The sequence below is a fragment of the Sinocyclocheilus anshuiensis genome, unplaced genomic scaffold, assembly GCF_001515605.1.
Source record: "Sinocyclocheilus anshuiensis isolate Anshui unplaced genomic scaffold, SAMN03320099.WGS_v1.1 scaffold68, whole genome shotgun sequence".
NCBI classification, from domain to species: domain Eukaryota; kingdom Metazoa; phylum Chordata; class Actinopteri; order Cypriniformes; family Cyprinidae; genus Sinocyclocheilus; species Sinocyclocheilus anshuiensis.
This window is the reverse complement of record NW_015555741.1, coordinates 175,564-184,747: the sequence shown is the minus strand read 5'-3', so window position 1 is coordinate 184,747 and position 9,184 is coordinate 175,564. Positions and strand designations below refer to the sequence as shown.

The following is a 9,184-nucleotide window of genomic DNA, read 5'->3' as shown; positions in this document are numbered from 1 at the left end:
TGGAACAGGTGTGGATGCATTAGACACCGGAGGGCATGTTCCCATAGTGACCAGTCAAAATAATGATGGGATATGAGATGCGTGTTCACTGGCAGAACAGAACACCAAATCACATAAGGCTTTACACATGCACACACACTTGAGGCAAATGGCAACTGCTACTCGTGTCTGCTTCAACTTACATTCAGAAGTACACACTCAACCATTCAAAATGAAAATACAGCAAAACAGAAGTGTTAAGTAGTCATTATAGCATTATTCACCTCAGAAAGTCTGAGTTCCCAACTTCCTACTCGGAAAAGTAAAACTATTGGAACCATTTGAAACCCGGAACTCCAATTCCGCAGATCTATGACCTCACATGAACATGGCAGCCTCCATTAAAATGTACACTGCTAAAGTTCCTACTTGCATGTTATCGGTTCAAACATTTTTTGCAGAGACTGGTGTGTAAAAAAAAAAAGCATTGATTGGCACTAATAGCCTAGAGGGCAAGTGTCCCAACGTATAATGCTGTTGCGTTACGGGCATCCTGAGTTCGAATCCCGGCTCGAGGACCTTTTCTGAACCTGCCCTCCCACTTCACTTCCTGTATGCTCTCCACTGTCGTATCATAATAAAGGCAAAACACCAAAAAATAAATCTTTAAAAAAAAGTTTCTAGCATTGCATGTCATTTATTCTCCACAAATTGAGGTGCATTCTTGACAGCAAAGCTAGCGGTAGCACTGCTATTTTTGTCTTCCAGCCACCAGAAAATAGAACAACTTTATGGTCAGAGATATCAAGTAGGAATATCCTTTATATGACATTAAATGCATTATTAGAGCAGCAGTTCCTCCGGAGTAGTCTGGGATTAAGTGTCTTGCTCAAGGCACAACTGTGATCAAACCAGCAACTTTGAACTTTAGCTGCTAAACCACTCCATGGGTATAGCAGGAAAGAATATTTTAGATTGACTCTTCATTTTCAAAGAGATTTTCCTGTTTTGTAAGATTTGGAGTGACTGAATCAACCCTCAGACCCCAAATGACAATTTACCCAAGGCGCATCATAAAACCTCCCGGACATCTGCGTCTGATGGCTTGCAAAACCACCCGACAATCACACCACAGTTATACGGGAGCCAATCTCCTGAGGGCATTTGGGTTCGTCTGCCCCGTTTCCAGTACAGCAGTGTCAGATGCATGTTGAAAGCAGTGGCATGCGGTTTCTGTGCTGTCCCAGCCGTAGCTTTGAAATACCAGCCCCACCGCAGGGTATTTTAGGGCCAGCCACAATCATGCTCGCTCGCTGCCCAGATACTGTCGTTCTCTTGGGGCCTCTGTCTCCTCTGTGCATCCCTAAAATTGCAAAGTGGTGAGCCAATGGCATCATGAGTGTCCGTCAGCAGGCTTTGGCAAGGTGCAGTCTCTAAAGGGTCCACTTGTTGAACGGTCTGGAGGTTCAGGCATATCCTCATGGCGGTTATACAGGTGAAGAAAGGACATATTATTTTTATTCTGAATGTCTTAAATACTACTTCAGACAGTTCTCTGCAATACCTACCCTCTCATTGAGCTTAACTAGTCATTTAGCAGATGCTTTATACCCAAAATGACTTGCAGTACACTTATTACTGGGACAACCCTCCTGGAATGACCTGGGGTCAAGTGTTTGCCCAGGATGACTTATGGAGTGTCCCTTGTGCACTCAAACCAACAACTAGATTTTTGTAGAACTTCATACTAAGTTTGTTTCTACTCACCTATTTTATAGCAATGATCCAGTAAGGTAAATCTTGTGGACTAAACTATCTAATTCTTGGGTGTACCTTGTCTCCTGTCAAGGTAAGCTGTTGTTATGTGATCCATCTAAACTCTTCCTTCTGTTCCTCGCTCTTTCTGCCGGTCGCATTGGTCTGTCGAGACGAGCGCCATTGTGGCACCTCTGATCTTGCGTAAGCTTCAAATCTCTTCATGCATCAGCTCTGATGAAAAGGCAGATCCTCTCCATGTTTTGGATTTTCCACCCTCATCCTTTGATTGGCTGCAAGTCAAGCTTGAGGAGAGCAGACAAGAAGGAAAACTGTTTATGAGGGTCGCAAACAGAGATACTGGATTCTGGTAAATATGACATTTTACACAAACGTTCACAGGTGTTTTTAGAGCATCATTGCTTTAAGATTTCACTTGATATATCCAGAAAGTAGCTGATGTCAGTTGAGGAGATGGGGAAAGGCACTGTGAGGGAGAGATGGAAGGAGAGAGAGTGAGAGACAGTAATCATTACAGGACTTAAAATAGAATAATTAGAGGAGCTGTGTGTACTGTTCCTCTGCCCGCGCTGACCACAAGTACAGCCATTTACTCTTGATGCTTTTCCGGTACCGGCCATTTATCACTGTTTTCTGTTTGTTACTTTCTTTGTCTATTTTTATGTTTGGAAGATGTTGAGGCTAAATGAGGGAAATCCTTTTCAGAGTAGGAAAATATGCTTAATATTGAACTCATTAGGGTTTTTGTGGGTTGTTGCCAGGGTGTTGTTATCGACAAGCAGTGTTGGGAAGGTTACTTTGTAAATGTAATAGGTTACAGATTACAAGTTACCCTATTTAAAATGTTATAGTAGTGTAACCATGTCAATTACTTTATTAAAGTAATGTAACTGATTACATTTGATTAATTTTTATTACTTTTCTAAATTTCTAATGAATGTGTTCAACTGTTATTCATTTTCAAGCATTTAAAGCAGGCAAGGTTAACCTTACGGTAGTACTCAACACTGATTACTGTCAGACTTTCAGAATCCTTCATCACTTGAATTAAGATTATAATAATTTAATTTTAAAGCGCAGCCACCACTAAATCACACTTTAGCACCTCTTTTTACTTTGAGATTGTTCTGAGGTTAAATGCAGATTTAAAATCATAACAAGATATAGTTTAATAGCTATGATACTGTTTGTGAAATCAAATCCTTGCATAGCTATGACAGGAAACACTGGTCTCTAACATTGCCTAAAAAAAAAAAGTGGTTGCTAGGGTTTTGAGAGGCTGTTCTGGGTGGTTGCTAGACCAGGGGTACTCAAGTAAAGTTGCCAAGGGGGCCACATTTAAACCACATAAAATGTGAAGGGCCACAAATTACCATTTGCATCATAAGACTTTATTTAAGTCAATATTTGCAGTTTTACTGATGTATACATGCAGTTTATTACTTATCTAAGTGTTGCTTTTCCTTGTCCTATTTAAAATAATATTGAACATTAAAATAAAACATTAAAAAACGTGGAACAAAAAAATGGATTAATAGTTTGTTTTGCTGTATTAATGCAAAAAAATTCATTCATACTCAGAGTATTAAACAAACTCAGAATGTTCAAACTCAAAACATTCTTGAGCAAATAGTTCATAAATGTCTCTAAATTTTCTCATAAAATTTCCTATTCATGCCCAAAACAGGACAGAGTGCATATTATTGAGTGCTAAACACATGCAATGTCTGTCTCATTCATACTGGATGCCAGAGCCTCGTACAGAAACATATGCATCAAAGAAGTAATAGAACTCAATATGGGCAAAGGCATTCAGCGGTTAAGGCTAGAAGGGATACAGCAAAAACTACTGGGCATGCACATATCAATATAGCGTAATTTTTCTCACTGTACAACAATAATTACTGTTTTTGCATTGTTGTAAGGGGTAGGTGTAGACACGATCTAAACACGATCTAATAGGTAGAAAATTTAATTTATTGTTATCTTACGGTTTTGCTGCATCCCTTCTAGCCACAACTGCATTCAGCTGTTGCTGTAACTGAATAAAAGAAGATAGAATGCTTTAACTGATCAAACATGAAGACAATAAACACACAACACAACAATATATGGTTTATCTGTGTTCTTCCATCTCTGGTATTTTCATAATAATAAAGTTATATTTATAATCTAATGCTAATTGAGGTTTCGCAAGAGTGCAAAACTCAGTGAGCTCATTGACGTGATGACAGCTCCATACATTGTAATAGGAGCGCTTTTTACTTTAACCCATTCACAATTTGAATACGAGTTTGTTTTTCATGCTACTAAGAAGACCCTCTGCCGTGCCAAGTGTCAGGAGCATCAACAGCATTTAAATGATGCAAACATACAGTCACACTGCCTAATATTTGTGCTACTTTTGAGCGAAAATTATAATAAAAATACATCTTTAGCATGATGCGGGCCACAAAATTAATTCAGACGGGCCGCCTGTTGAGTACCTCGGTGCTACAGCATTCCTAGGCATTGCTAGGGTGTTCCTGGGTGGCGTTTTTGGTAATTTGGGTGGTACCGTGTGCTAGGCTGTTGGTAGGGTGTTCTAGGTAGCCGCTAGGTGGCTTAGGCTCGGTAGTCAAAAGAGCCCATCCTCAAATTATGTTCTGGTTTCTTTCAATGTAAGTGTAGCATATGTTTTCACCCTTTTATGTGGAAGGCAAATCATAAGCTAGTTTGGCAGTCAGATGTCATTAAACATGTTGTGTGCATGCATGTATATACAGAAAATGGTCTGTGTGTTTTTAGAACCCACATTTGGTTATCTTGGAATCTGTTGTGCATTAATATAATGTATTTGTGTGTGATTACAGTGGAGATCTGAAAGACGGGAATTAGGCACTTGAACCAACTGAGTGAAAGACAAATTTTTGTTGACATCTTGATGAAAGCATCAAAGTAGTGGAACGGTTCTCATTTGAACAGTGCACTTCCTGAAGTTGGTGTGTAAAATCAAGTGGGAATATACAGATTTTTCAACAAACAGATTGAAAAATGCAATACATCAATCAATCTAAGAGGGGCCATTTTTCCTCTGGGACCCATTTCCTACAACAAGCCACAAAAAAAGGATCTTAGCTTGATGATCGCTAAATACTTCCATTTGATGATTCCTGACTGCTCATGAAAGTGACATGCACTAATTAAAAAAAAAAAGATTGACTGTTTCTCTTTTGTTTCCAGGTCAAATACCAAAGTCCGGAAACAAAGATGGTCAAAATTAGAAAAAAAAATTCAAAAGGGATATTCTCTTGTGGTGCAGTAGTGTTTAATCGTTCCCAGAGTGCTCGTGTTTCACTGACATCCGTACTCTGAATGGTTTAAAGCATTAATTAACGATATCAATGTTTGATCTGAATTGCAGTAAAATGTATTCAAGATGCTGAATTACTTCTTTGTTGTTAGCATTCATATTTTTAGCCCTAAATTCAGATTTCTTTGATTGTGAGGTTATTGATTAATTGATTTCAATTAAATGACCTAGCCAAAACTCTAACTAACCATAAACCTGACTAATCCTAACCCTAAGGCTAGTATTTACTGGGAAATCAGATGGTGCAACAGAGTTATGGAATTGAAAATCAGGTTTTTCATCAGTGTTTTCCTCTATATAGTGGACTTCAGTGGGACCCAACGGGTTGAAGGCCCAAAGTGCAGTTTTCAGTGCAGCTTCAAAGGGCTCTACGGAAGCCCAGCCGAGGAATAAGGGTCTTATCTAGCGAAACGATCAGTCATTTGCTTAAAACAATAAAAATGTATATACTTTTAACCACAAATGCTTGTCTTGCACTAGCTCAACTTCATGCATTACGTAATCACGTTGGAAAGGTAACGTGCGACTTAGGCGGAAATACTGACTCAGTGTTTACAAATCGAATGTGCAAAGAAAGTCAAACGGCCTTTACAAAAAAATACGTTGGAGGAGAAAATGAGATGGAGTTTTTCGCCCTACCCTACCTTTTTGAACCAAAGTACACAGATTACCTCTACAATGTAACAATTAAGATCCTTCATTGAACTTAAAGTACCCTCATTAGCCAAGGACGAAGTTACAATTTCGTAAGTTAAAGAAACTTTAGCATAAACCTAAATAAACGTGAAATTCCACTTCTGGTGTAACAACTAATTTACGCTAGGTCTCAAAGTAGGTGCTAAGTGTGAAGCAAAAAGACCACGTTACAGAGAAACTTACTCCAAACTCTGGATTCTCACAAGAAATTTTTGTCACTTTTTTCTTTCTTGTATGGGTGTGGAATTTGTAGTGTCTACTTTTACAACCACACGTGACCTTTCCAACATGATTGCACAATGCGTGAAGTCACGCATGCGCATTGCAGAGCTAGGGCAAGATGAACATTTGTGATTAAAAAGTATATACATTTTTCTCTTTTTTTTTTAATTCTTTTTTTAAATAATTTATTCCTCGACTGGGATCGTGTAGAGCCCTTTGAAGCTGCATTGAAACTGCAATTTTGACCTTCAACCCATTGGCCACCATTGAAGTCCACTATATAAGGAAAAGTCCTGGAAATTTTTCCTCAAAAACCTTAATTTCTTTTCGACTGAAGAAAGAAAGACATGAACATCTTTGATGACATAGGGGTGAGTAAATTATCAGGAAATTTTTATTCTGAAAGTGAACTAATCCTGTAAGTAGCAAATCCTGGAAAATTAGAGTATTGGCTATTAAAAAAAATGGACAAGGCCTTTGATATGTCCTTACCAAACAGTAGGAAATACTACACCGCAATTTACCTTGTAACTATTTTGAAAACAGCTGAAGTAGTTACCAGCATCGCTACATTTAGTCAAACATTGAGTACATTTACATGGACAACAATACTCCGATTTTAATACGTCACATTATTACCGTCACGTAGGACCTTTTGCTGCATTTTGCGACAGGATACACACACGGCAGTGGTCAACCGTTTGACGGCAAACAAAAGAATGGCTTTAACAACGCCGTCGTCTGTTTGCACGTATAGCAGGGGTAGGCAACGTCGGTCCTGGAGTGCCGCTGTCCTGTAGAGTTTAGCTCCAACCCTAATCAAACACACCTGAACAAGCTAATCAAGGTCTTCAGAATTACTAGGGCTACAGGCAGGTGAGGTTGGAGCTAAACTCTGCAGTACATCGGCACTCCGGACCGACGTTGCCTACCCCTGACATATAGCATGACAAATAATTAACTGCACTTGAAGCTTTCAGTAAATTAAAAATGAAACACCCAAAACGGTACTTGGCATCATAACGAAGACGAACTATATGTTTATACGTGAAATTCTGGAGGGGACGCGAGGGGACGTCGGATGGCGTTGTGTGGTGACGTAATGACATGTGCCATTAATCGATGTATGTACTGTAACATGTAAAATGGGAACATGAAAGGAATATTCTTAATCGTAATATTGTCTTATTCAGAATAAGGTAAATAATTAGATTACTGATGTCCATGTAAACGTAGTCACTGTTAGCATTTGTAGCAGGCCATGGCGAACCTTTTAGAGCTCCCAAAAGTGATGAAGTTTACAAATGGCATGCTTGGTGTTGTTTATATTGTAGCCGCAGCAGAACTAAATACAATGCAATTTGCAGGAAACGTGCTGTAAATTCACCAACCCAATTAAATTGGACTGTATTACAAGCTGCTGGTGAAACCGGAGCCTTATTTTAAGGCGCTCATTAATCAATGCCAAACCCCAGGGCTCACAGCAGCCCGGCTGATGCAGGACATGTAATTAACTCTTTAAACACAGGGAATAAAAATCAGGCCTGATTGCAGATACCAGTTATCCTTCCTGAGGGACGCAGACCATTAGCTTCCTAATGGGTCTTGCCCCGCAGAGGCTTAAACCATCAGCGGAACTGGCTCCGATCCAAACCGCAGGCCTCGTTACACCGCGGGAAACGAAGAATCGCACGTATGCTCCTTTAGTGCAATTTTTTAAATAACCATCATCTGAAGATGATTGGCGTCTCCATGACCTCGGTTAATAAAGTGAGGTTGTGGAATTCCAGCGGCATCCTGTTGGTAGAACACTAGGTCATAAGAGTCAAAAATGAGCTAGTTGTGTTGTTTTGAGTAGCATTGCCATCTACAATTAAGTTTTGGTACCAGGGAAAACTCATTTGGTGCCGGTTGTGCCAGCAGCAGTTGATGAGATGAGCAGGCGCGTATGTGGTTAAAGAGCGGTTTTGTTGAACTGTGCAAGGAAACATAATGTAGAATGACACGGTGAGGAGAGCGAGCGAGAAAGAAATGCTTAACCGTAAAATAGCCTGCGCCGTTCATTTGAGTAATCAGTTGCGGGATGCGAGTTTAATAGCCTTTAATGGTCTGTTTCCTGATATCAACTCCAATCAGTGGACAAAGTGCTCAGCCATTCATGAGCTTAGAAAAACACATTTTCTGAAAATGGCTCCATTCGTACCTCGCCCATGTTCCTTAATGAAATGGAAAAGTAAAAAAAAAAAAGTGGAACCACTGAGGGAAACAGTTGTACTCTTCTTGTTCATTAGCGTAAAGAGAAAACAAACTGCAGAACAAATTAGCGCTAACCTTAATTTCTACTTTTACAGGAGTAGCTCTGTAAAAGGAGCTCGGAGGAGACGCGGCTGCTTTTAGAAGCGAGCAGTCGCATTTTTAAACCTTTGGGTTGGTTTTGGCAGTGCTCTCGTTAAAACGACCTTTGTGTTTCTCATTATGCTGCTCATACGGAAGAAGTTAGCAGCTCGAACCCTGTTAGCAGAATGCTAATCACTGTGACAGCCAAGACTGAATGCAGTCCAGGTGAGAGTGGAATTCACAACCAAGAGGTAAACACCAAACACAATTGGAGGCAGACCTCGGAGGTCAAACGCTAAGCTCTTTTATCCTAGGTCTCTGTGCATGTAAAATATTTACAGGGTCTCTGGTTAAGTGATCCACACCTGTGAGGCCACAGAACACATGACCTTTAATGGCGTTACTGCTGGTAGCATCGTGTAAAGCTAACGCTAGTTACAAATGTTAAGAACCCTCATCCAGAATTAGCATGCGATCTTCTGCAGCTTTAAGAGTTTGGTGTTCATTTTTTCATTTTTTTTTGTGTGTGTGTGTGTTTTATGTTTTTAGTCCTAGTTTTTGTCTTTTTCATATTCAATAATTTTAGTCTATACAAAAAAAGATTCTATATTAAAATATTTATATATAAAAATGCAAATTATGCATATACATTGTGTGTGTAGTGTTGGGGAAAGTTACTTTTAAAAGTAATGCATTACAATATTGCACTACTCCCTAAAAAAGTAACTAATTGCATTACTTAGTTACTTTTTATGGAAAATAATGCGTTGCGTTACTTTTACGTTACTTTTTCTCATTTGGGCTGGGCTTGCTAATTTGTTT

At 39.3% G+C, this 9,184-nt stretch overlaps 1 long non-coding RNA gene across 1 annotated transcript; it reads right to left on the bottom strand.

Moving 5' to 3' along the window:
• Nucleotides 1-680: 680 nt before the first annotated feature.
• On the bottom strand, nucleotides 681-2,217 carry LOC107673255 (uncharacterized). Its single transcript, XR_001632387.1, has 3 exons — nucleotides 2,129-2,217; nucleotides 1,813-2,039; nucleotides 681-1,456 (listed from the first exon to the last, which is right to left on the bottom strand). It is a non-coding gene; the product is annotated as an uncharacterized LOC107673255 (long non-coding RNA).
• Between the last annotated feature and the right edge of the window lie 6,967 nt (nucleotides 2,218-9,184).